This window comes from Syngnathoides biaculeatus, chromosome 10, assembly GCF_019802595.1.
Source record: "Syngnathoides biaculeatus isolate LvHL_M chromosome 10, ASM1980259v1, whole genome shotgun sequence".
NCBI classification, from domain to species: Eukaryota; Metazoa; Chordata; class Actinopteri; order Syngnathiformes; family Syngnathidae; genus Syngnathoides; species Syngnathoides biaculeatus.
The window spans coordinates 21,944,185-21,970,467 of record NC_084649.1 but is presented as its reverse complement, the minus strand read 5'-3'; the positions used below and the strand labels follow the sequence as shown (position 1 = coordinate 21,970,467).

At 42.1% G+C, this 26,283-nt stretch overlaps 1 protein-coding gene across 4 annotated transcripts in view; it reads right to left on the bottom strand.

Annotated features, from left to right (window-relative positions):
- LOC133507228 (cadherin-22) overlaps positions 1–26,283 on the bottom strand; it is a 266,013-nt gene that overhangs the window by 151,416 nt on the left and 88,314 nt on the right. For 3 of the 4 annotated variants that reach the window (XM_061832062.1, XM_061832063.1, XM_061832066.1), the window contains exon 1: positions 13,530–13,999. The exons of the other annotated variant lie outside the window; for it this stretch is intronic. The gene's annotated coding sequence lies outside the window, so the exon portion shown is untranslated. Of the gene's footprint in view, positions 1–13,529; positions 14,000–26,283 lie in introns of those variants that run through there. 4 annotated transcript variants of the gene reach the window in all.

Sequence of the window (26,283 nt, the reverse complement as noted above, 5' to 3'; positions counted from 1 at the left end):
AGGATGAAGGGCAAAGTTTATAAAACAGTGGTGAGGCCGGCCATGATGCACGGATTAGAGATGGTGGCAATGAAGAAACAACAGGAAGCAGACCTGGAGGTGGCAGAACTGAAGATGTTGAGGTTCTCGCTCGGAGTGAATTAGAAATGAGCTCATTAGAGGGAGGGAGTTTTGGAGACAAGGTTAGAGAAAGCAGAGTTGGATGGTTAGGACATGTCCAGAGGCGAGATACCGAGTATATTGGTAGAAGGGTGCAGAGGATGGAGCTACCAGGGAAGAGAGCGAGAGGAAGACTAAAGAAAAGGTTGATGGATGTTGTGAGGAAGGACATGAGGACAGTGGGAGTTAAGAGCGGAAGATGCACGAGATAGACTTAGAAGGAAAAAGATGACACGCCGGGACAGGCCAAAAGGAAAACAAGACAGATGTGAATGTCCAGCTCAGTTGTCAACAAGGGTGTGGACGGTATTTGTATTTTCGTGATGCAACACACAAATTGACAATTAGTGATGAAGTGCTGCCTCAGTGAGGGGAAAATACGATCAAATCTTTACAGTCGGAAAACGCTGTTTTTGTAAAGTGATCTGTCGAGAAGAAAGAAACGAAAGTTATGGAGCTGGTGACTCAGAAGAGTCGCTCCATTCATCACGTCATTGCTTCACCCCCTTGTTGTCATAGTTACAAAAACCTCGCTTGGCATCTGCATGAGGGAAAAAAAAAGCCTCCACAAAACTGAGTTTTGACAGTTAGATCATAAGTGTTTTACATTTCTTGACGGTTAAAAACAATGCGTCTTATGATGAACACGTTAACTTGTTTTCACACCAGCTAAATAATTTGGAACGTTCAAAATGTCTGCTCCGTCAACAAAGGCCTTATGATGGTGACAGTCTGACAGGAGAAACTATAATATCCCGTGGCAGAATTTGTTCCGTGCAATTTTTTTTGCAGAAGTCATTGAGATGGCAAAATTTGCTAAGTGCTTGATTGTAATTCGTCAGTAAATAAAGCAAAAATATTTCCTCTTACAGATGAGACGTTAATTCTGGGGGAAAGCACATTATTTCCTGTCAATCCCCGCGTGTAATTCCACACCGCGCAAGTCAATGTATTGCATTGACACTGGGACTATAAATTATTATTTATTTTTTTTTAAAAACTGCGACTTCATTAACGGTGTTTACAAAAGGGAAAAACATGGTTCTGGTTGCAAACCAGCTTCAAATATACAAATCTGCTCATTAGCGGAGTAAAGATGCGTTATGTCATTCACCAAACAAAACAATTGAGACGGGGGAATAAAAAGCTAAAAATGGATAGAGGCAGAGCGCTTCAGCCTGTGGCGTTTTTTGCTCGTTTGTTTCCTTCCTGAGAAAAGGCGACGTTAAAAAAAAAAAAAAAAAAGAGGCGGTACAAATAAAACTGGCAAAACGCGGCGCCGTTGAGGCAGACGGAGTGACAGACCCGCGTACAGACGAAAGCGGGCTGAATCCAAATTAAGATGATCCGAGCTCACTGTGACTTAATCTAGTTATGAGGATAAAGGATTTCCCTGTGGCTAAAAACACTGCGAGTTATGACTCAGTGCACGTGCGTGCATGTGTTTAGATACTGCAATTGTTCATCTAAATATGAGCCTCAAAAATCAAAACGGAACGTTTTTCCCCACCTTTTCGCCTGGTACCAAAGTTTCTGTCGGCAACATTGAGCAAAAACTCCTCGCCGGACTCTATGGATACAGTATCGGCTCCATCAGAACCGTATCGCAAATATGTAAATTAGTAATCGTGAGTCACTTTCACCTGTTTGCGAAATGCCATCGAAGCAAATGATTAATATCGGCAGCGCAGGTGTCAAACTCGAGGCCCAGGGACCATAACTGGACTGCCACATGATTGTATGTGGGCTGTAGTTTTAGTTCTTTCAAAAAATAAATAAATAAAATTAATCATCAGCAATGTTCCCTCTAAGCTGCGCAACTGCGCACCTGTTGTGTAGTCTCAGCGCAGATGAAAAGCGATCCAGCGCAGTGAACTACAGTCTGATTTTTTTTTTTTTTTTTTTTTAAATGACGGCAGCACACAGACTCTCACGAGCTCCTGCCCGGCCACACACACACACTACTTCCTGGGTTACCTGACTCCGCCCCCTCCGCTCTTAAAGGGGTAGTTACAATTGGTGTGTAATGTTAAAATTCCACCTTGACACAGCCTGATCGAGGATGAAAGCACAGACGATACATTGCTCAAAAAGCTAATTCTGTATTTTAAATATAGGAGGCAACGTATCATTAACCCTAAAACTATTTGGGAGCACCATTCAGCTTTCAACATGCATTGCTAAAAGATATTCTGCAAGCAATAATTCAGTTTTACACCAAGAAAAACAGACGGGGATATCATTGTGGGTTAAAAAAAAAAACTAAGTGAAACAAAGTTGGAAGCGACATTTCAAATTTATAGTTGGCTTGGTATGGTTAGCAATGTATGTTGACATTTTCAGTGTAAGTTTGTAAAAAAACAAAATTGTTCTTAAAAATGTTCTGACGGGAATGTAATCTGAACCTTTTAATGAGCCGTGTAACTTCAATGGACGAAACTGATTGACCACAGTGCGTACGTCTGGTGTTGCTCACGGTGGTCAAAGGGGGCGCTCACGGCCTTAGTGTGCTTGTTCAGACACGTCAAAAAAAAAAAAAAAAAAAGAGAGAACATTGACCATCGGTATCAAATCATTTATTTTGCAAAGTAACATTTGTTGTTGTTGAATTTGAAATGATATGAATGGTGTTTAGTTGCCGTAATGTCTTTAGTTAAAAGATTTGTATATTTCATAAGAAACTATGTTTGTTAAAAAGTCAAAAAAATGTTTATTTCACGACGCGATGTGGTAAAATGGTTTAAAAGAAAAAGCGTCAGAATGGCACCTCTTGACCTGCGAGGATCATTCAGTTTCTATGCGGAGTGAGTGCTTTGCAGGTTGTAGAGGCTCTTTGACGCGTCTCCGGTTAGAACATGAGCATGGCTGATATTAAGCCTGAAGGCAACTCATAACTACATTAAATGTGTTCTAAACGTTTGAACCTTGGGAAACTTTATTCTTTGTAAGTATTGTATGTTCACAGACATTAGGTTGAGGTGACAATTGTGTTTTATTTGAGAGCTCGATGTAAACGGGTGACCATTGATGCGGCTATCGTTATGGTTACCAAAAATAAGCTAGCTACCTGTACTTTGCACAATGGCACACAGTGCACGGTGAAATGTATATTTTTCTGTATCTTTCAGTTACAAATTTGATAATTCATTTACCACAAGAGATCTCCATAAAAGCAAGAAAAGAACGCCTTGTGTACAGAGTTTCTTTAAAAGTTTGCTGGCTAACTAGCTTCACATAGTAACGTGTCGTGAGGACAGCACAGTTGCCATATTTAGGGTGTAATTATGCAGATATTTAACAACAGCTGACAAAGGTTACATTATAAACCTAATTTGTAATTTTTTTCTTGGTCCCTCACCCACACTTGTGCATATAGCATTACACCACTAGCATCCGCTACATGCTGGAATAGTATGTTGCTTCTGCTTCCGTAGCTCTTACAAGGTTGTTGCGGTGCGTGAGAGGGCTGCGTGGTCCAAAAGTGGGAGCGCAATTTGCATTGAGTATTTATTTTTGTGGGGTTTTTGGTGTTTATTTCTTTAAAGAGATGAACTGAACCAAAGCTGCGAGCTTCCGATTGGCAGAGAGCGTCCGAACAAAACTACACGTGGCGATGACACGGCAAATGCAAAATTAGCGAGTCACTGAGCTACCGTTTGATTCATCTTTCCGTCCTCGGAGATGAAAAGACAGAAAGGGTAAATGATTCCAGATATAATTGTCGAGCATCAGTTATTCATTCCCAGCCGACACATTTGATGAAATTCATTTCAAGGGAAAAGAAAGCGTGTGGGTACAGTATTCGCAGCTTCATCAAACAGAATGCAGACATGGGTGGCGATGAAGCCCCGAGATTTACGTTTGAAACCGCCTCGGCTTCAAAACAACGAGCGCTTTTCATCACATTCCTTCCGGGCTCTGAAATTCACGCAATGAAAAAGCATTATTTAATTCATCAAAAAAAAAAAAAATAATAATAATAATGGCAAAGCGCTGTGAGTACAGAGGCCTCCTTTCTACATTGTCACAAAAGCAAATCAATGAAAAATGCCAGTCGGGGAAGATATTACGGGCAATGAGCTGGCACTCACAGGAACGCAAACCAAAAAGAACAGTAGGTGTTTAAATGAAGGATACAACTAATTGCTCTTTGGCTTTTCCGCTGAGAAAAAGTGTGCCCCCTGTACGGAAATATCTGCAAAACTTTTATTTCAAATGTGCACTTTATTTTCTCTTTGTGAAGGGAAAATGTGCCTTTACAAAGAAACAGCATTTTTTCCCCTTTTTCTTTTCAAATGACTTCTCTTAGGACAATGTGGCTCGAAGCTCAGTGGGATAAATGAAAGAAGAAATATGATAATAACAGTCGACCGTTTGCCCTCGCTCATGTCTTTCGCAGTATCGCATAACTTTCCAATATGAATAGTTCATTATGCGCGTCGGCGTCCCCTCTTTACTTTAAAACGTCCCACATTCTACACAAAGTTATACACATGAAAGGCGAGGAACAGACTTATCGAGCCGTCGGCAATAAAATGGCCTTTCAATTAAGCAACCAGCGTTTAATGACAGAAATTAATTAGAGCAAGCAGAAATAATTTTCCATGGAAATGCTTGCTTTCACTTCTCCTGGTAATTTACACTCTTCATAGCGAGGCAGCGAGAATTCGAGCACCGCCGTCAACAAATGCCGGAATCCAGACGGCCAGTTGGCGTGAGTGTTCAGCGTCATTCAGATGACTATTATTTATGTCTAGGTCACGGTGATCTCGAGCAAAAGGTCCACAACCAGCGGCTCCAGAGCTGCGTGACGGGAATTCAACTGCGACTTTGCAAAATACGTCATTGAGTATTTGAGTTAAATTTGTTCCCGTTTTTCCAAATGTATCCCAAAATTGGGAGATTTTCACAGGTCAAATAAATATTTTAATTGGCTACCATCGTAATTTCTTGACCATATTCTGTGACTTTCCCCCCCCCACACGCTTTCAACCCTGTGGATTATACAATGATGCGGCTAATTTATGCTTTTTTATAATATATATATATATATATATATATATATATATATATATATATATATATATATATATATATATAAAACGGCCGCCAGGGGCGCTCGAGCAGAAAATGTAAGAGTGAGAAAGGTGGAATACATATGTCGAGGAAGTGACTTTTACCGGTCCTGCCCTGTCAGCGCTGCACTACCGTGTTACTGCAGTGTCTCAGTGATTTTTACCAGTTTGTTTGTTGTTTTTTTTTTTTTTTTTTTTTTTTTTTAAACCGGCCCTGTCAGCGCGGTGGCGCTAGTGTTAGCGTTTGCGTAAGCGCGGCGACGTTAGCGTTAAACTCTCTGTGCTGTATCTTTCTTTGTAAATATCTCGTGTTTCAATGTAATTTTACGTTTTGTGCATGAATAAAATTAGCATGAACAGACCCTCATCATGGAAAATGCAAGAAGAAATACATATGACGCAGCTTTCGAGTTAAAAGCAATCGAGCTGTCCGATAAAGAAGAAAACAGAGCTGCTGCATGTAAACTTGGCAGAAATGAAATCGATGAGTCGATGGAAACTGCAGCGAGAAGAACTGGAGCAGTGTAAAAAGATGAAAAAAGCTTTCAGATTTAATAAAAGCAGGTAGCCTGAACCGTGTTGCTGCCGCGTCTCAGTGATTTTTACCGGTATGTTTTTAATTACCCAGCTCTGTTATTGCTGTGTTACTACCGTATTGCTGCTGTGGTACTGTCGCGTCACAGGCACAGTTTGGAAAGAAAAGCTAAGGTATATTATTAAAAACTCTCTGTGTACCGTCTTTCCTTGTAAATATCTAATGTTTCAATGTGGGAACATGCGGCTTATAGACAGGTGCATCTTATGTTTGTACAAAATGGTTTTTCCTTTAAAAATGTTTTGAGTGAGTTTCATTATCCCGAAATTACAGTATTTTGCAAACATATACTGTATTTTACACGAACCCATTCGTGGGCAGGGCAGCAATTTTTTACCTTATTGAGATAAAAGTCTCCTAACAGTCCACAGTCAAGGAAATAACTTCTTTTTCGTTTATGGTTAAATTATATGATAACTTCAATTTATAATCTCGTCCCAAAAATGGGACGTTGCCTGTGTGAAGGTACTTGGGTCTTCTTAGATCGTGCCACAAACCAGAATCAGATTAAATCACTTAAATATTTTGATATACTGAAGGATATAATGCGTGAAAATCATGATGTCCCAAAAAATGGGACGCTCCCACGAATGTGTTAAGTGCAGGTGGAAATTTTAAGTTTGGCTTCAATTTTACGAATATGAGGAGAACTCAAATCAAAAATTTTATTTGAAAGAATTATCCAATCCAGTCGGTTTTTCAGAGCTCAAAATGTTTTTTTGTCACGTGCAGAAATAAAATGTGTTCTCTGTAGTACTTAATTGATTTCACAAGCAAAACACACGATAGACTCATATTTTTCAGCTATGGAAAACTTTGTGTCTTCAATAAACCTACCACACATGGTTTTGGAATGTGGGAGCGGGCTGGACTACCTGAAGACAAAAAAAAAAAAAAGCTGCTTTCAAGCTGAATGTTTTCATACTAAAAAGCACAATTAAAGTCTTCAAATAATAATGAAGCCAGCGTAGGTTTTTTTGAAGGGAGAATTGTTGGTTTTACAGTCGGCACTTCTGAAAAAACAACTATGCTTCGTTATCGGCCGATGATGCGGAGTGAAAACAGAAACAGAAAAAGGGAAGCAGCGTACGAAAATTGTTTTCCCTTTGATGGTCTGAACGTCTGCAGCTGTCCATCATCCCATCGAAAATAGAAGACGGCTGAGCAAAGGCGGCCGCGGACCGCTTTGTGAAAACGTCGGACTGAAAATGGGCGGCCAAGTACAGCCGCGGCTAAAGCCACTTGGCCATGGCGATGCTCTACCAATCGACTGTATTGATTTCCCATTGTGCCGGCAACCTTCCAGGCAGGAGAAGCGACTCGTCGCAATTGGTCAGCAAAGTCAGTTCGGAATAGTTACGGAGCACAGCAGTGCACACCCTGCGGCATTCGAACGCACGCACACAAACCACAGCTAAAATTTTCGCCTCGCACAGCAGTGACGACCGGGAGCCAAGAAGCATAAAAAGAGCTTCACTTCACCCTCGTGCTCCGACCCCGTTTGCTCCTCGGACTAACAAATCTCCCTCACTTTGATGGGTAATGTTAGCGCAATAGCTACCTAGCATCACACCCATCATTCTAACGCCATTACGAGGCCTTTTGAACTCGAAATGGACACAGAAGGAGTCATCAAAACATTGTCAAGGTCATTGCCACCCAACAACAAATTATTATTATTATTTTTTCGACTAATATTCCTTTCACTCTCATTCATGAGAAATTAGGGCACTAGAGATGCCGTCTTCAGTAAAAATAAATGAAACAAAACGTAAATTACCACACGTACATCATCCATCCATCCATTTTCTTTGCCGCTTATCCTCACGAGGGTCGTGGGGAGTGCTGGAGCCTATCCCAGGTATCAACGGGCAAGAGGAGGGGTACACCCCAAACTGGTCGCCGGCCAATCGAGACAAACAGCCGCACTCACAATCGCACCTAGGGGCAATTTAGAATGTCCAATTAATGTTGCATGTTATTGAGATGTGGGAGGAAATCTGAGTGCCCGGAGAAAACCCACGCAAGTACGGGGAGAACATGCAAACTCCACACAGGTGGGTCCGGGAGTGAACCCAGGACCTCATAAACTGTGAAGCCAACATTTTGCAGCTGGGCCACCGTTCCACCCATGTACATGTTATACAATATATACATTACACATCCAAACGTGTCTTAAAAATTAGTTAGAGACGCCGCTATGTTAATTTTGGCAAAATGTATCAGTGCATCAACACTACGTCCATCTGCAGTAATGGACCTTTCTTCAGCTCCGCCCCCCTTAGCTACAGTTGCCATGCCCCACAATCTTCCAAAATGGCGACTGAACATAACAGGCTTCAACTGGATTCTCTATCGTGTATTCCAGATAATATGGCAGTATGTTTCTTGCCAAATGCGTCAGAGAGAGGTCTCAACTATTTCACGCAAGGACATGTACACGGAATTAAGATTTTGGACGGAACAGGACGCAATGTCAGAGTTACAGCGAAACGTTTGCGATGGATGCACAAAAGTTTGATGCCTCACAAACGTCATATCGAAATCCAACGGGATAAAATTGTGGAATCGTACTGCGCATGTAAAGCAGGGTGAGTACTTTCTACTTGGAAAGATCATGAGTAATATCATTCTAGTCTTTATAACAGAGTGGGTGCATTCATTTGACTTGGCTCGCTTGTGTTTGTTGATATTGTCCACACTTAGTTGTACCCGCGCTCTTCCGCGAGCCTTAATCCATCGTAGACACTTCCGTCAACTGTGTTTTAGGTTTTGGAAAATGAATCAACCGGGGCCCTTTTAACTTAGCAGGATATCTTTCATCAGAATTGGACGTTCCCCAAGCGCATTTTTTTCTTTGTAACATTAAGTTTTCCAAGCGCACGCTCCTGACAACCAGCACTGCTTGAGGGGCGTGTCAAGCCAGGAGTTAAGACATTGCAGCTATCTGATTGGCTATTATTGTACGAGTGATTGACAGGTCAGAAAGCTCCACTGTTTATGTGAAACGACGGTTCTGGTCATGCAAACACGGTTCCTGGTGGAACTCTTTTGTTTCAACACCGAAACTCTGCATCAACCTATTCTTGGAGTCGACTTGGAGAAGTTTTCCGAGTTCCCCCCCCCCCCCCACCAGGACATCCGATAGTGTGGTATAATGGGACTCCTTAAAGCAAAAACAAAGATGCTTTAATCACGTGGCAATGACGTTCGTAACGCGAGTTCAGGACATGGAGAAAAAAAAAAAACAAAAACATTGTTCTCCACTCGAGGTCTCTTGCATCTATCTGAGAACGTTCAGTGCAAACGACTTGATTACTGGCATGATGGCAACTGGCAGTGCATCAAAGAAGCAGCTGCTTGAACATGGCATTCGGGTCCCAAAATGCAGAGTTGGCAGCTGTCCGCGACTTCATATTCTTCTCAAAAAATGAATTTCACCCCCCCTCGCCCCCTTAAAAAAAAAAAAAAAAAAAAAAAAAGTTTCCCCTTATTTTGACACGAGTTCGGAGTCCATGCAGATGGTGCTTGATGCTTACGAAGGACACACTTTTCAAGACGCCTTCCAAGTGTTACGCGAGCGCCGGGAGTGGCCAAATGTTCAATATTTGAAAAAGAAAGCTCGGATGTTGGTTTGTAATTGGCACGGGCACCTCTTTGCTTTGACGGAGCGAGGACAAGCGCTTGCTCTACAAGCGCTTGCACGGGATTAGCTTGTGACTCAGGACGCAACACAAACAAATAGTCGATTTTACGAGGTAAATCGGAAAACAAATATGAGACAAGTTTTAATGACGCTGTCAAATTGGAGCAGTTGAACAAATGCCATCAAGCAACACCGCAATACTGAGGAATTAAAAAATAAAAAAAAATAAAAAGTACTTCTTCCCAGCTGTTCCCGGTTTGGGAAGAAGCTTCTTCAAATGTTTAAAGCTCGTTTTCATGTACGTTTTGGCACGGGCGCACGAGACTGGCACAGAGTCGGGCTGGCATGCGCAATTCCCAGAGGCGAGCTCAGGGTATTAAAACAAAGGAAAGTGAAAAGAAGCAAATTCATTGAAATGCCGCAAGTACAACAAAATCACCCACGACTGGGATTGATGGGATTTGACCCACTTATTCTTGTTAGCGGTTGAGTATGCTTGAGTATCAAGAGATCCATCGATCAACATGGATAGATAACCGGTGGAATATACTGTATGTGCCGAGGAAGTGACTTTTACCGGTATGTTTTTTTTTTTAACCAGCCCTATTAGCACTGCACTAGCGTTGTGCCAGCGTGTTGCTGCAGTGTCAGTGATTTTTACCCCTTTTTTTTTTTTTTTTTTTAAACCAGCCCTGTTAGCGCCATGCTAGCGGTTGCAGCTGTGTTACTGCCGCCTCTCAATGACTTAGGTATGTTTTTGTAACCGGGCCTGTTAGTGCTGTGCTACCGTGTTGCTACTGTGCAGCAGCCGTGGCCTTTTTTTTTTTTTTTTTAAACCAGTATGTATTTTTTTTTTTGTTTTTTTTAAACCAACCCTGTAAGCGCTGCACTAGCAGTGTGCCAGCGTGTTGCTGCTGTGATACTGCCGCCTCTCAATGACTCAGGTATGTTTTTTGTAACTGGCCCTGTTAGTGCTGTGTTTCCGTGTAGCTGCCGTGGCTTTTTTTTTTTTTTATACCAGTATGTTTTTGTTTTTTTTTTTTTAAACCAGCACCATTTGTGCTATCATGTTTCTAAACTAAGGTATTAAAACTTTGAAAACACTTTCTGTGTACCGTCTTCCTTTGTAAATATCTCGTGTTTCAATGTTAGCACTTGTGGCTTTTATACATGTGCGGCTTATGTACGTACCAAATTCTATTTCCTTTATAAATGTACTGGGTGATTCGTATAACCAAGTGCGTTCTGTAGGCCGGAAATTGCGGTATTTCATCATATCTTGTGTATGTAAACCTCTAGTTGCAACTCTATGTATGAAGAGTCTGGAGTGTTCTCTTTAATACTTCTTGCATCTGTCTTTTTTTTGTTCTTTTACTTAAGCCCAGAGTGTGAGCACTTTTTGTCTCTCTGGTTTCTGCCGACACAGGATGTTATTGAGTCCGGTTTAAAATTGTGTCTGCATCTATTCTTTCCTGGAAATTTGATGTCAAACTCAAAGTGGACCAAGTAAAGAGTCCTCAATAACCTCCTCGTATTTGCGAGAAAAGCACATCGAGGAAGGGAGAATGAGTCAGGCTGGCGACGGGTCTTACTTATCTGGAAAAGACTTGCAACCTGACTCACGACAGAAGTGACGTGTCTTGAAGTAACCACTGAGTCTGATCAAAATGAGTCTTGAGGGTCTTTTTATTTTGCCCTCTACCAGACCGTAAATCAGGGGTCTCCAAACAGAAACAGCAGCATTGCTATGGAGAGGATTTTTTTTTTTTTTTTTTAAACAAACGTTGTTCCCACCAGCGTCCTTCTTCATCTCATTTTGTGTTAAAAGATAACAAAATACGTTTACGTTTGAGAAGATGGGATTTTTTTTTTTTTTTCCGTCGTTTCTTAATTTAAACTGCGTGTGCGTCCATGTGCGCCGAGGCTGCGGCCCGGCCTCGGGCAGACTCTGCCTCCAGCGGCTCCGAGGTAAATTGAGTTTGAGACCCCTGCCCTAAATGCGCCGAAAGCCTTTGATATGTACTTGTCCTCATGGAGTCCATTGTTCAGCAGCAAACCCCCCCCCCCACCACCAAAAAAAAATACAAAGGGAGAACTCTACAAGTGGCTGTGCTTGGTGTCGCTTACACAATTCACAGAAATTGATTTTTGAATTTCTCGTTTTCAAATTCAGGTCAGTGAGCTACTACATCGTCAGTGAATGTAAAATATAAATTATATTTTAAAAAAAATGGAATGAAGACGAGATGCACACAACATTAAGTGATCAGAACCTAACCCTCTGCTGTCAGTTTAATGTAGTTTTAAATGTCTTTAAAAATCGCTCGAGACTCGTTTTCGGCTAAGGCTCCACACTTTAAGTCATGGGAAAGAAATTAAAATATTGTGGTTGGCAAAAGAGTTCGAAATTGATATATATGATATTTGTGAGGAGGTGATGCTCAATCTGGTAGAGTACAGTTAGTATTTTTTTTTTTTATCCTTGTTGGTCTGAAAATTATTTATCTTTCTTCATCTGTCCATGTCAGGAATTTATTATGACAGGAAAAAAAAAAAGTGCTTTTGCATTTGATGGTAGAAAGAATAAAAATATGCATCTACAGCATTCATACAGCAGATGATTTTTGTTAAACTGAACAGGCCAGGGAGATTTGTCATGAAAACTAATGTTCTTTTTTTTTAATGAACACTTTTTAAAGTTTTTGAAATTTATGGCTACAAAATAATTTCAAAAATATTTTATTAAACAAAAAATAAGCTATAATAAAAATTAGTCTCTTAATTGTTACTTTTTATTAATGACGAAAATCTAAAAAAAATATTAGATTCATCCTGGAAACAATACATTTAACAGAAATATTTTTTTTCAAATGTGGATTTGTGTTTGACTACTTAACCCATTCATGGGCACCGTCCCATTTTTGGGACATCATGAGTTTCACGCATTCCATCCTTCAGTTTATCAAAATATTCAAGTGTTTTAATCTGATTCTGTTTTTTGGGACGATCTCCAAAGAAAACTCAAGTACCGTCTCGCGGGCAGCGTCCCATTTTTTGGACGAGATTATAAATTAGTAAAGTTATCATATTGCTTAACCATAAACGAAAAAGTGTTATTTCCTTGATTGTGGCCTGTTAGGAGACTTATCTCAATAAGGCAAAAAATGAATGGGTTAAAAAAAATCCTTAGAAAAACAGCTGTATGTTGTATATTCCTCATTTGTAGAGTAACGGTGAAATATGGCCGCGTCCCCGGAGAGGTGACCTGCTCAAGTAATGTCCTCCCCTCCCCTTTAACCTCCCTCTAAGCCTTTCTCACCTGTCACATTACTCTTGGGATGTTGATTCAAAGTGTGTAGGCATAGTTGTGTGCATTTGCCTTGGTGTTTTTTGCTGTAATGAAGCACCGTGGTGGTCGAGACAAGACCCGGTTTTAGCAACACTTTTGGGAAGGGTCCGCAGAATGTCTTGTCCTTCCACATCCCAAAAATGTCCAATATTAATTGGACACTCTAAATTGCCCCTCGGTGTGATTGTGAGTGTTACCGTTTGTCTCCATGTGCCCTGCGATCGGTTTGTAACCACTTCAGGGTGTACCCCGCCTCCTGCACTCCCCGCGACCCTTGTGAGGATAAGCGCCAAAGACAATGGATGGATTTAACCTTTGTGTTGTGTGCTTTGAATGGGCGAAAAGCTTAGGACAAAGGAAAGGAAAAATTAAAACATTGAAAGCCTGTTGTCCAAAGGTGAAAATGGAAGAATTCCATGTCCATTGTCCAAGCCGCTTATCCTCACAAGGGTCACGGGAGAGCCAGAGCCTATCCCAGCTAACGTCGGGTAAAAGGCGGATTACACGCTGAACTGGTTTGCAATTATTGGGCATCGGTGGCTTTTTTTTTTTTTTAATAAACTAATTGCCACATACTTTCAAAGGTGTAACGAAAATAGCAGTATTATATAATTGACAAATACAAAAAGGATCAATTGTAAGACAGGCATCCAAATGTGTTTGAACATAAAGGATTGCATTAGTTTTAGAAAAATGTTGGCTCACCAGTGGGATTTCTTTACTTGTTGCATGCCATGAATCTATCATGAGCCAGCGGGACAGGGAGGACCCAACTCCAGGACTCCGAGGCAAGGGCATGATCTTAAGAGTGATTTTATTTCAGGAAGAGGTCGTACACAGCTAAGCAGTCCGAAAAGGCCGAAGTCCAAAAAAAATAAAAAAGTCCAATAATCCTGAAACAAGGTCCGAAGTGCGAGGCAAAGCTTGGAAGGCAAAGAGACAAAAATGTGAGGCTCGAGGCAAGGTCTAAAAACATGAAACGAGGTCCGTTGACTACAGATCAAAACTTGGAGACGTGAACATAAACGTGACTTGGCTTTGGTGGCAGAGGCTCGCCATGACCAAGGATTGCTCTACAATATACTTGCGATTTACGCCCGGTACTGGAGGATCCCAGGATGCAGTAAAGCATACGCAACGAACTGGCCAATGCTGATGCCACATGCACCACTTAAGTGCTGGGTCCATTAGTGTCCAAAATACAGCACAGCTGTGACAGCTGTCAGTGGCCTGGCCACGCCCGTCACAGGAAGCACCGCCCACGGCAGTGGCCAGGCAACGGCCATGACGGACTTTTTTTTTTTGGGGGGGGGGGTGAAATGATTCTGTAAACTGTGGAAGGCGGAAGGCTGAAAGTGAGCGCATCATTTGCTGGATAAATCTAAAAACAATAAAACCCATTTGTCCAAATATGTTTAGCTATAAAAGATTTCATTCATTTTCCACAAATTTAGCACCGTTTTTGAATTTCTTGTTGTTGTTGCTGCATCCTTTAAATGAGTTGAAAATTGCTAAAAACATTTGGTGGGTAAATATAAAATGAAACTTGGTACAAATTGGAAAAGGATTGCATTAATTGAAGTTGAGAAAAAACATGGATCAAAAAATGGCAGCTTTTACATGCTGCTGAATGCTTTGAATGGGTAGAAAGTAGGAAAGCAATCTGGCGATGTAATATCAAATTATTATGAATGACAGCCATGAGTTTGTTTGACCTAAATTAAAAGTTACATTTTCTGACTCTCAAGTGGAAGAAACATTGATGGGAAGGTGACGATATTTTAGAGGACCTCTTTTAACAATCACAAATTGGTGCATTAGCATGTTGTACCTTGTGAGATTTTTATTATTCTAATTACTTTAGCAATCTCTGATTGAACAAACAGCACCCGTGAACATTTTGGCCCATAAAACGTGAAAAACTGCTTGAATGCAAAGCTGAGCTGGCTGAACCCGCAAAAGTCTGCGCATGATTTAATAAGGGAGCGACCAATGAGAAGAAAGGCCAGTGGTAATGCGGAAGCGTTTCAAGTCAGAAGCTAGCAAAGCCGCTCGGAGCTTTGACGTGATTTCAGGAAGGCCGCCAGCACCGCCGAGAGTTTTGTTTTGCTATTTTGAAAGCTAATTAGCGAAATATATTTGCACCATTCTCTCGACTGTCACACGTCGGGAAAATATTTCATCAATCCGGTCATTATTTCTGTTCAAAGGCTCGGAACTAAACGTTTGGGTGTCGTCGCTGTCGCAGGATGCGCCGGAAAGCCACAACGGTGGACGCTTGTACCGTTGTCAACAAGACCCACTCAGTGTGTTCACAAACCAGTAAACACCAGTGCTTATGTGGCCACTTGTCAAGAGTAATTAAGGAGAATAGCGCCAAACTGCAAAAACACTTTGGATACAAATTAACCACAGGAGAATCCAACTTTCCATTTGGACTCACGCGCCCTTACAACAGTGTGGAAAAAGCCTGACATTAGAGCTGTTGTTTTTAGCAATTCAGCAGTAAAATGGGCATTTACATATAACTGAAATCTCACTCGCAGTAATCGTTTTTATTGATACCATCCATCCATCCATTTTCTGAGCCGCTTATCCTCACGAGCGTCGCGGGAGTGCTGGAGCCAATCCCAGCTGTCATCGAGCAGGAGGCAGGGTCTACCGTGAACTGGTTGCCAGCCAATCGCAAGGCACATAGAGACCAACAATCTATCCCACTCACAATCACATCTAGGGGAAATTTAATGTTGCATGTTTTTGGGATGTGGGAGGAAACCGGAGTGTCCGGAGAAAACCCACGCAGGCACGGGGAGAACAGGCAAATTCCACACTGGTAGGGCTGGAATTTAAGCCCCGGCCCTCAGAACTGTGAAGCCAGCATTATAACCGGCTGCACCATCGTGCCGCCTTTTTATTGATATGGTAAATTTACACCGAGTGGTTCAAGTGAAGGGTGAAAAGCTCAATCATCAGGGAGGGGCTCAGTGTCGAGCCGTTGCTCCTCCGCATTGAGAGGAGCCAGATGAGGTGTCTGGGGCGTCTCATTCGGATGCCCCCCGGACGCCTCCCTGGTGAGGTGTTCCGGGCACGTCCCAACCGGAAAGAGACCCCGAGGACGACCCAGGACACGCTGGAGAGACCATGTCTCTCGGCTGGCTTGGGAACGCCTCGGGATCCCTCCGGAAGAGCTGGAAGAAGTGGCCGGGGAAAGGGAAGTCTGGGTATCCCTGCTGAAGCTACATCCACCGCAACCCAACCCGGAAAAGCGGTAGATAATGGATTGACGGATGGATGGTTCAAGTGAGAAAATCCAGATTTCTTTATTTCAAGTGGCACAATTCAAGTATAAATAATATCCAAGAAAATTGGGCAGACGGGTACATGACTAGTATTCATACGTCATTGAAGACCACAAACACAGTATCCCCGGCTACTAAACCGCACCCTTCACCCCCACACTCGCCATTTCAAGCTCAGCTGCCAAACTGTTGCGTGCTCCCTCAGTGCCGCCTGCCGCTGCGTAATTTACTCGCAAGCAGGCCTCTCGTGCCACCGCGCCAGCTTTGAGTAGCTATTAATGTCCTTTCCCGCTCGATTCTTTCTGTCACGCGCTAATCTGGGGCTCGGGAATAATGGATGGGAAGCAGCAGAGACGGCAGACAAGACAACAAGAGGCCGATCAAACGTAGACTAAGTGTGTCAATATGATTATTTTATGGTCATAATACATAACAGGCTTGCTCTTATTAGTAGAACGACCAACTTCAACTGCTGCCCTGAATTGAATTTCTTTCGGCCCAGGTGAGACATTATGAATGGAAATTGTTTGGACGCGGCCGTGGTTTTATATTGGAAATGCCGTCAATCTGTTCCACAACCACCAGGGGCAGTATAACAGATAATTACAGATATACTAAAATGTTCCCTGTGAGTAATGTTGTTTGTTTCAATTGCCTGCTGTTTGTGTTCAAATATCGCTTTCTTAAACGGCAGCAACATGGCGACTATTTGCTCGCCAGTCTATGGCATTTTTCAGTGTGTCATCAGCAAGAAATTAGCGGAAATTGCTAAGGCAAAGCTGTGTGGTTGCCAGATGAATACATACCTTGGAACCACTTTTATTTTTAAAGAATTGTTTACTGCTTCTTGTTGAGGGGCGAGTTGTGTTTGCCGCAAACATCCAGCGCTCGTGCCTCAATTTTTTACGACTCAATGGCAGCCTATTTGCAAACTAATTTGAAACCGAAGCAACGCTGCTTGAGTCAGGAATTTTTTTTTTTTTCAAAATGTATTTTTTTTCTTCCAGAACAGATGATATTGATCGTAACATTTGGTGCGCTTAAAAAAAAAAAAAAAAAACACCTGAATATAAAACACGTTTCTTAAAATATGGGGACATATTTTACAACAAAATAATCTAATACCGATAATCCTGTTAAATACAAAAAATATAGCATGAACTTATTGTCAAAAAAAGAATATGCGATAAAAAAAACACAATGCAAAAGAAAAGTCATGAAATCATCATTAATTTCATGAAACAGAAAACCGCCCAACTGTATCAATTATTGAAGACATAACATAAATGACACGCAAAAGGCGGCTGGTGTTTTTAGAAAGGACAAGCGGGGTCCTTGTCTTGAGGGGACGCGGATGCGTTTCACATCTCGAGGGTCACTGACTGTTTAGTTACAAAGAAATTCTAAACTCCTCAGTTGCAGCATTTCCCAGGATTTATATAATTACCCGATAACAAACATCCACAACCCAGCCAGTTTGACCAGACGTTATCAAAGCGTATTTAATCCCGAGGGGAATTACTTACCAAAGGTTGTTAAAAAATCCCTAAAAAAAAGACGAGAAGAATGTTTGCACAACAAAGATGCGCTCTGTTTATTTTGCGTGATTAGAAGTCATTCCGGTGAATGCGAGTCGTTCCCTTGTTGTGACCGTTTAGCGCTTGGCTCCGGTACAATGTCACCTTCTGAGTGACAAAGCGAGCAGCATAGCAATGACACAGACCAAAAGGATTCCCCGAGAGGGATCATTTTTCAGCCCGTCGCCTCGCGCGGATTGCTGCTGTCACAAATACACTAACTTCATTTTAATGATGTCATTACCAGAGATGAGGCTAAGCCACATATGTGAAGGTCAAGAGTAAATCTCAGGACTTTCACCTTCAAGTCCAGTCCCCAGGAAGTACGAAGTAAGTATTAAAATATTGGTCACAAAATCTTTTCACACATTAGCCCTCAGTAGTTTAGCAATCACTAACTGTAGGTCGTCCCACTGTTACTGAAATGTCTTCTCAATTAATAATATAACGGACATGTAGTTTAGGTTCATAGTTGACCATCTATTGGCTAGCAAGTTAAAGTAGCTTACCTGTCATTGTACATTTTATCGATCCATCCATCCGTCATTTTCTTTGCCGCTTATCCTCACAAGGGTCGCTGGAGCCTATCCCAGCTGTCAACGGGCACCCTGAACTGGTTGCCAGCCAATCAGAGGGCAGATGGAGACAAACAGCTGCACTCACAATCACACCTAGGGGCAATTTAGAGTGTCCAATTAATGTTGCATGTTTTGGGGATATTGGAAGAAACCGGAGTGCCAGGAGAAAACCCACGCAGGCACGGGGAGAACATGCAAACTCCACACAGGGGGGGCCAGGATCGAACCCGGGTCCTCAGAACTGTGAACTTTACCAGCTAATCCACCATGTCGCCGGGGAAAGTTTAGAGTATCCGATTAATGTTGCACGTTTTGGGGACGTGGGAGGGAACCGGAGTGCATCGGAAAAAAAACCACGCAGGCACCAGGAGAACATGCAAATTCCACAGAGGCGGGGCCGGGATTGAACCCGGGTGCTCAGAACTGTGAAGCCAGCGATTTACCAGGTCCTCCACCATGTCGCCAGGGCAATTTAGAGTGTCCAATGAATGTTATGTTTTTGGGATGTGGGAGGAAACCGGAGTGCCCGGAAAAAAACCCACCCAGGCACCAGGAGAACATGCAAACTCCACAGAGGCGGGGCCGGCATCAAACCTGGGTCCTCAGAACTGTGAGCCAAACGCTTTACTAGCTGCTCCACCGTTCCGCCTGTACATTTTAGGTTTTATCATGCCACAGGTAAAGTCAGCCGTCAAAGTTGTTGTGTCTCTTGGGGTTTGGAAAACGTGTGCATCCTGTTGTTCTGTTTTTCTCATTCTTATCAAAATGAATCCAAATGGAGTAATCTTTGGAGTAAAATTGGTAAATTTGATGTCATGTATGTAATGTATGATTTGAGTATTTTAGGATAGGGATGGAAATAGTGAAGTATGAAAGAAGGACCATGGAGACTTTCAATTTGGTTCCAACAGCCTGAAATAAGGTGTGTGTGTGTGTGTGGGGGGGGGGGGTGGAAGGGTGAGGGGGAGTCATTCTCTCTCTCTTTTTTTTTTTCTTCCAAGCCCTTCATCCCCTCTACGCTCTTCCTTTCTGATCTGGGCAGTTACCAGAGCCTCTCACATACCCGGGGGGGATTCAACTTACTGGTCCGATTTGATTCTGGCAGGTCGTGTGTTGGTGCTGGCTACAAGACCACAGGGAAGCATGAATAATGGATCCACGCCAGGCACGGGTCCCCTGCCTTGGACTCCGCCACCCCCGCCCTCTCCTTTCCTCCGCCTCCGCTCGCCGCAGCTGTGAGCGGAATCGTCAATGCCCCATTAACAACCGATATTCATAAAGGTCCATTCCGCCAGGAGACAATTAACGGGATATGTGAAAGAAAGCCGCAGGATGAGGAGGGTGAAACATTAGATACTTGATGGCCTTCAGTTTGGATTCATGAATGCGTCGGGAGAAAGATGGGTTGCACTGATGAGCTTTGAAGCTACAGGTGGTGTGCGGAATTAAAATTTGTGAATCTTTGAAACATTTTATGGCCATGCTACCCTGAGATCGCCTGGTCTCACCTCATCTGGGGAGCTAAATCGGGTTTGGTCAGTACTTGGTTGGGAGAATCCCTGGAAATATCAGGTGCTGTTTGTTGGGAGGCACAGTGAAGGACTGGTTCACAGCATCTTCCTCAGAGTTCTGAGGACTTGGCTTTGAATCGCGGTCCCGCCTGTGTGGCGTTGGCATGTTCTTCCCATGGCTTTTCTCTGGGTTTCCTCCCCAATTCCAAAAGCAAGCTTTAATTGAAGACTACATTACCCATAGCTGTGATAGAGAGTGCGAACGGTTGGTTCTATGGGCCCTGCGACTGGAGGGGTAACCAGTTCAGAGTGTACCCCACCTCCTGCCTGATAGATAGCAGGGATTTGGCTCCAGCACTCCCATGACCCTCGTGAGTGGCTCAGATAATGGATGGATGGACGAATCTTTGAAACACAAAGTTTTCATTTGCAGATATTCAGATGAAGTATGTTCTCCTTTTCCTTTTGGCTTGTCCCGCTAGGGGTCGCCACAGCGTGTCATCTTTTGCCATCTAAGCCTATCTCGTGGATCTTCTTCTCTAACACCCACTGTCCTCACGTCCTCCCTCACAACATCCACCAACCTTTTCTTTGGTCTTCCTCTCCCTCATTTTCCTAATGAGCTCATTTCTAATCCTATCCAACCTGGTCACTCCGAGCGAGAACCTCAACATCTTCATCCAGTTATGCTTCCTGTTGTCTCTTCAGTGCCACCCTCTCTAATCCGCACATCATGGCCGCCCTCACCACTGTTTTATAAACTTTGCCCTTCATCCTAGCGGAGACTCTTCTGTCGCATTGAACACCAGATACCTTCCCCCAAGTGTTCCATCCCGCATGGACCCGTTTCTTCCCTTCCTTACCACACTCACTATTGTTGTTGAACCACAGTATTTGAAGTCAGCCACCCTCACTACCTCTTTTCCCTGGAGCTTCACTCTTTGTCCTCCACCGCTCACATTTACACACATATATTCTGTTTTACTTCAGCTAATCTTCATTCCTCTCCTTTCCAGTGCGTGCCTCCATCTTTGTAATTGTTCCTCCGCCTGCTCCCTGCTTTCACTGCAGATCACAACGTCATCTGCGAAGATCATGGTCCAAGGGGATTCCAGTCTAACCTCGTCTGTCAGCCTATCCATTACTACCGCAAACAGGAAGGGGCTCAGCGTGGAACCCTGATGCAGCACCACCTCCACCTTAAATTCTTCTGACACACGTACGGCACACCTCACCGCTGTTCTGCTGCCCTTGGGGTTCTGTTATATGTGCAATATGTTTTCATTTCTCTCAAGTCAGGACTAAATTGTGTGACTTCATCTGTAATTTATTTGGGATCCATCTTGTGTATCTGAGGTGCACTTTCACCGACGGGGGTTGCGCCATTCATGGAAAGCATTCTGGTCGAGGTGTCGCGGAGAAAATTATCACAACGGCGGACAGAAACCCAGACAAAGCTTTGCAGCCACAGCCGGCTTCTTGCTCTGCTCGCAGTTGGGTGAGCAAATTCAAAGGACGGTGACAAGTGCACGCACGCAGCCTTGTCAGTCACAGTGACAAAAACACTCCTCTGCGCCTTTCAGACATAAAGACGCAGGTGGACGTAAGCGGTGACTGCACACAATGGGAAAATGTTGCACTGAGACTGCAGAGTCCATTAGTGGCACGTTGCATAATGCCAAACAACTCAAAAGCAAGACGATGGAGCTTCCAAAAGTGAACACAAATGGGTGAGATGAGATGAAAAGATGAGAAGTCCGAATGCAAGCATGATGTGTTGGCAGATACAGCCACATAACAATCAATACCAACGTTTTTATCATTGACAATGATCCATTCCCTTGGCGTAAAAATTCAAACATGAGTTTCGGTTCCTGTCAAACATATGCAGTCATTTTATTGAATATATTTTATGAACTAAATGTTCTGGCATTGATTATTTTTTTCAAAGCTACAAAACTTGCACTGAAGTAGAAATATTTTCTTTGTATTTTTATACTGTATCCATACTAACTGCAGTGGTTGAACATTCATTTCTTTATTTCGAAAAATACACAGAAATACATTCCACACAATTTTTCCATTTGTTTGGGTAATAATTCTGGATTTTTAGCACAAATCCAGACGGAAAATGGATGACTATTTTCTTTCCTGGAGAAAAAGAAAACATATAAATGTTGGCAAAAATAAAAAAAAAAATCTTCAGTTGTATTAATACAGTGACGTGCGGTGAAGTTCACAGTTGTTGACAATGTTACATTTACAATTTCACCAGTGGGGATAAAAAAAAAAATCTTCAGTTGTATTAATACAGTGACGTGCGGTGAAGTTCACAGTTGTTGACAATGTTACATTTACAATTTCACCAGTGGGGATAAAAAAAAAAATAATATCGTTATTCCAACTGGCACTGTATTGACTTGGCATTGGTTCAATTAAAAAAAATCTGACAGAGCTGAATACCATTTGTTTTTTGTTTTTACAGATTCGCCACATAATCCGCTCTTCATTTGTAAAAACATCATCCATATTTGGAAATGTCTTTGCTGAGAATGCTACACTGGTTAAATTTACAAATAATAAGCAGCCATCGAAGCTACTGGTACTGTGATGAAGACATATATAGAAGAAAAGAGGAAAAAAAATATATATCTCCAAAGTTCTGCTGGATGTTGAAATGCTAAGAAAATGCCGCGGGGAGACGCAAAGACTTTGGTGCTGTCACGATCAACTTTTGACAGACGGGGTGATAATGTCAGCTGCCAAATCCAATATGTGTCGTTGTCTAATTCCCCAAATGGGCTTTGACACGACTCCGTGCCAAGCGAAGAATCTCTGCAGCTGTTTGAACGAATATCAAATGGAGTAATCTTGCAACGTTTTAAAAAAAAAAAATTGACTCAAAATAAGAGAGGTGACAATGAATATGACTAAAAACATACGGAATAGATACAAAACGTTGCATACTCATGTTCGTTATTTTATACTTAGTCTTGATGTCAGTGGTCACTTCACACACATTTTTTAAAAAAATGTTACTTAAAGTTGTGCTTGTATAGTTTGTATAGGTTTGATGACGGTGATGCTTGAATTTAAAACGGATTATTTGCAATGCAGTATTAAATTTAATTTTTAAAAATTTTACCGAAGATTGCTTATTCAGAAAAGGAGTGTATGTTGTTAAATACGCTGAGTTTATTTTGTACTTTTTTTTTTTTTTTACTTGCCACCTCTGGACAAAAAGAATGATGTTTCTTTGGTTTCCCTCCAAGCAAAGTATAATGTTCCCCCGTTATTTACGTCCCTTACACCCCTGCAAATAATGGATGCAGTTTTAATATACCTATGTATGATAGGTACCATATTTTTGCAACCATAAGATGCACTTAAAACTTTTAAAATTTCTCCAAAATGGATAGCCTGCCTTATGTGCACAGTTGTTGTGTGACTTGTCCAATGAAGTACACTTGAACACACTGGTTACACTGCTAGCATATATGCTAGCACATGTTTTAGGGCGTATGTAAGCTACCATAAAACACGTACAAATACTAAGAAGTAAAACATGTACTTTAAACACTATTTAATTCCTTCCAGTATGCTTTGCGGCAATAAGGCCCTCCTTAGCTAAGGCATGTGCTAGCATACATGCTAACAGTGTAACCAGTGCGTTTAAGTGTATTTTATTGGACAAGTCACGCAACAAAATTTGCAAATGTTGGAACTTCCTGTGCACATAAGGTGCACCACATTGTTCGGCACCATGTCTCACGTGGCAACCCATCTATTTAGAAGAGAATTTAAGACCTCTAAGATGGTAAAAATCCGGTACATTAAAAAAAAAAGATGGACGAATATGTGAACCTTGAATGGGCAAGGCCACACTGTATTGTCAAAAGCTCGGTTTAAAACCCGACTCATATTTGTAAGTCAAGATCAAGTATCCACCTCGCTTGCTTCCTAGTCATCCTTAGTCTTCATTAAGGCAAATAAACTAGCCAAGCTGAGAAAATTGTAAAAAGAACATGCTCAATTATTTCCAACGGCGTGTCGCTGCGGGTTCATCTCGGTCTAAACAAACAAGGAGACAGACGCTTTGACTTGCAGCAAAGCAAGAAAAGCAGCTAATTATGGGTTTTTACTGCAGGCCCGAAGACACAAAGTTGATGTGAACTCTGAAAAATGTTGATTGCAAAGGAAAACAAAATGCATTCTATATTACTCAATGCTAACAAAATGCCTGCAGCTAACTATGTAGAGTACATTATGGCACATGAGGTTGCCTGTTGCTGACAGCCTCCTCGCTCAAAAAAATGGAAATCCATCACTTGAATGAGACGCAAATAAGGTTTAATTACTCATTTGTCGCGCTTTTCTTAAAATTCTACTTGCAAAGCTCTAGTTGAACCGGTTTCCAGCCAATTGCAGGACACATAGATATAAACAACCATTCGCAAGCTCGATCGCACCTAAGGCTAATTTAGAGTCTCCATGTGTGGGAGGATGTGGGAGGAAAACCGGGCGTGCCCAGAGAAAACCCACGCAAGCACACAAAAATTCCACACAGGTAAAGCCAGGATTTGAACCCCGGTCCTTAGAACTACAAGGCCAATCCTCTATCCAGTTGCTCCGCCATGTGCCCATGTCGAAAAAGAAATAAATGTAAAAGATGCCAAACTGAATGATGATAAGCAATATTGCGCTGACTGTGTCGGAGCGTCTCCAACTCCTCCGCATTGCAGAAAATCTTTTGATGGAGATCTTCAAATATAGTAAAGCTGCAAACACACACAAAACGCGCGCAACCACGCACTTACTTTTCCTATGCAATCTTTATGATAATGACTTTTCAGCATTTACAATCCCAACTTCTGACACGCCCTTTCACAGCCGCAGTAAAATTGATGAAGTGTTACCTCTGTAGTTTTTTTTTTGTGGGGGGGTTAGGGAAGGCACTAATCACAAACCTTGTGAGCTCAGCATTAAGACCTCCGCCAAGCACAGAAAGATATTTATATGATTGGCATTAGTTTATTAGTTAACAAAATTAAACACACATCAGTGGTTTTCACTTTTTGAAGCCTTGCCCCCTCCCAGTCCCAAAATTCACATAGTCTTGTCATTGAAAAGACAATGCCAGCATTAAACAATGGAAATTTCCTCTCCACCTCACAATCGCTCCACATTCCACTGGATTTTGTGTTGGCGTAAGAGTCACAACGGAGCCACTAATGTGCCCCACAATAAAATAATGGTACGGCCCTGTTATCAAACACACTCATAATCGTGAAACAGGAAGTTTCCTGAAAGTTCACTGCTAACACAAAGACGTACAAAGGCCTCCGCAAAAATCAGAAATGGGACAGTACTATTGTCAAACCAGGAAATAGCCAGCAACAATGTTCCCTTTATTTTTGACGCGTCTGAGCAAACAGACTAAGCACGTGAGCGCCCCCTTTGACCACTGTGAGCAACATCAGACGTATGCACTGTGGTCAGATCAGTGTCATTCACTGAAGTTACACGGCTCATTAAAAGATTCAGATTGCATTCCATTCAGAACATTTTTAAGAACAATTTTGTGTTTTTGCAAACTTACACTGAAAATGTCAACAAACAAAAAATACATTACAATAGAAATACATACTAAGCCAACTATTAACTATAAATTTGAAATGTTGCTTCCAACTTTGCTTCATTTCTTTCAACCCACAATAATATCCCCGTCTGTTTTTCTTGGTGTAAAACTGAATTATCGCTTGCCGAATATCTTTTGCAATGCATGTTGAAAGCTGAATCATGCTCCCAAACAGTTTTAGGGTCAATATTATGTTGCCTCCTATATTTAAAATACAAAGTTATCTTTTTGGGCAATGTATCGTCTGTGCTTTCATCCTCACTTAGGCTGTGCCTAGGTGGAATTTTAACATTATACGCCATCTCATCCGGCATTTTCTACTTTGGCTTCAGACCAGACGTTTCTCACTCAAAAAAGAGAAAATCTCGTCCAGTTTCACCACATTTTCTTGTATTATTCACATACCCCGTTGTTTGTAAATAGGAGTGTACCCCTTTAAAAAGGAGGGGGGCGGTGTGAGGTAAACGAGGAAGTAGAGTCTGTGGCCCGCTGTGGCTGAGCAGCGGCTCTTTGTGAGTGGCAGTGTGCTGCCGTGTTTAAAAAAATAAAAAAAAAAGACGTCAGGCTGTAGTTCACAGGGCTCTTTTCCTCTGCGCTGAGAGTGTGCGACAAGTGCGCAAATGCGCAGTTGCGCAGCTTAAGAGGGAACATTGGCCAGCAACCATAAATATGTCTGTGGATTGGTTATGTCATTTGAAGTCATGGTGAAAAGACAATTGCCACACCAGACTCTAAAATGGGGCCCAACTGGGTTTTACAGAATTTGTCGACGTGAAATGTACCCAAAATGGCTGCTTCAATCTATCTAACTTCCTATTGAAACTGGGACACGGGTCCTTGAGATATATTATATTAT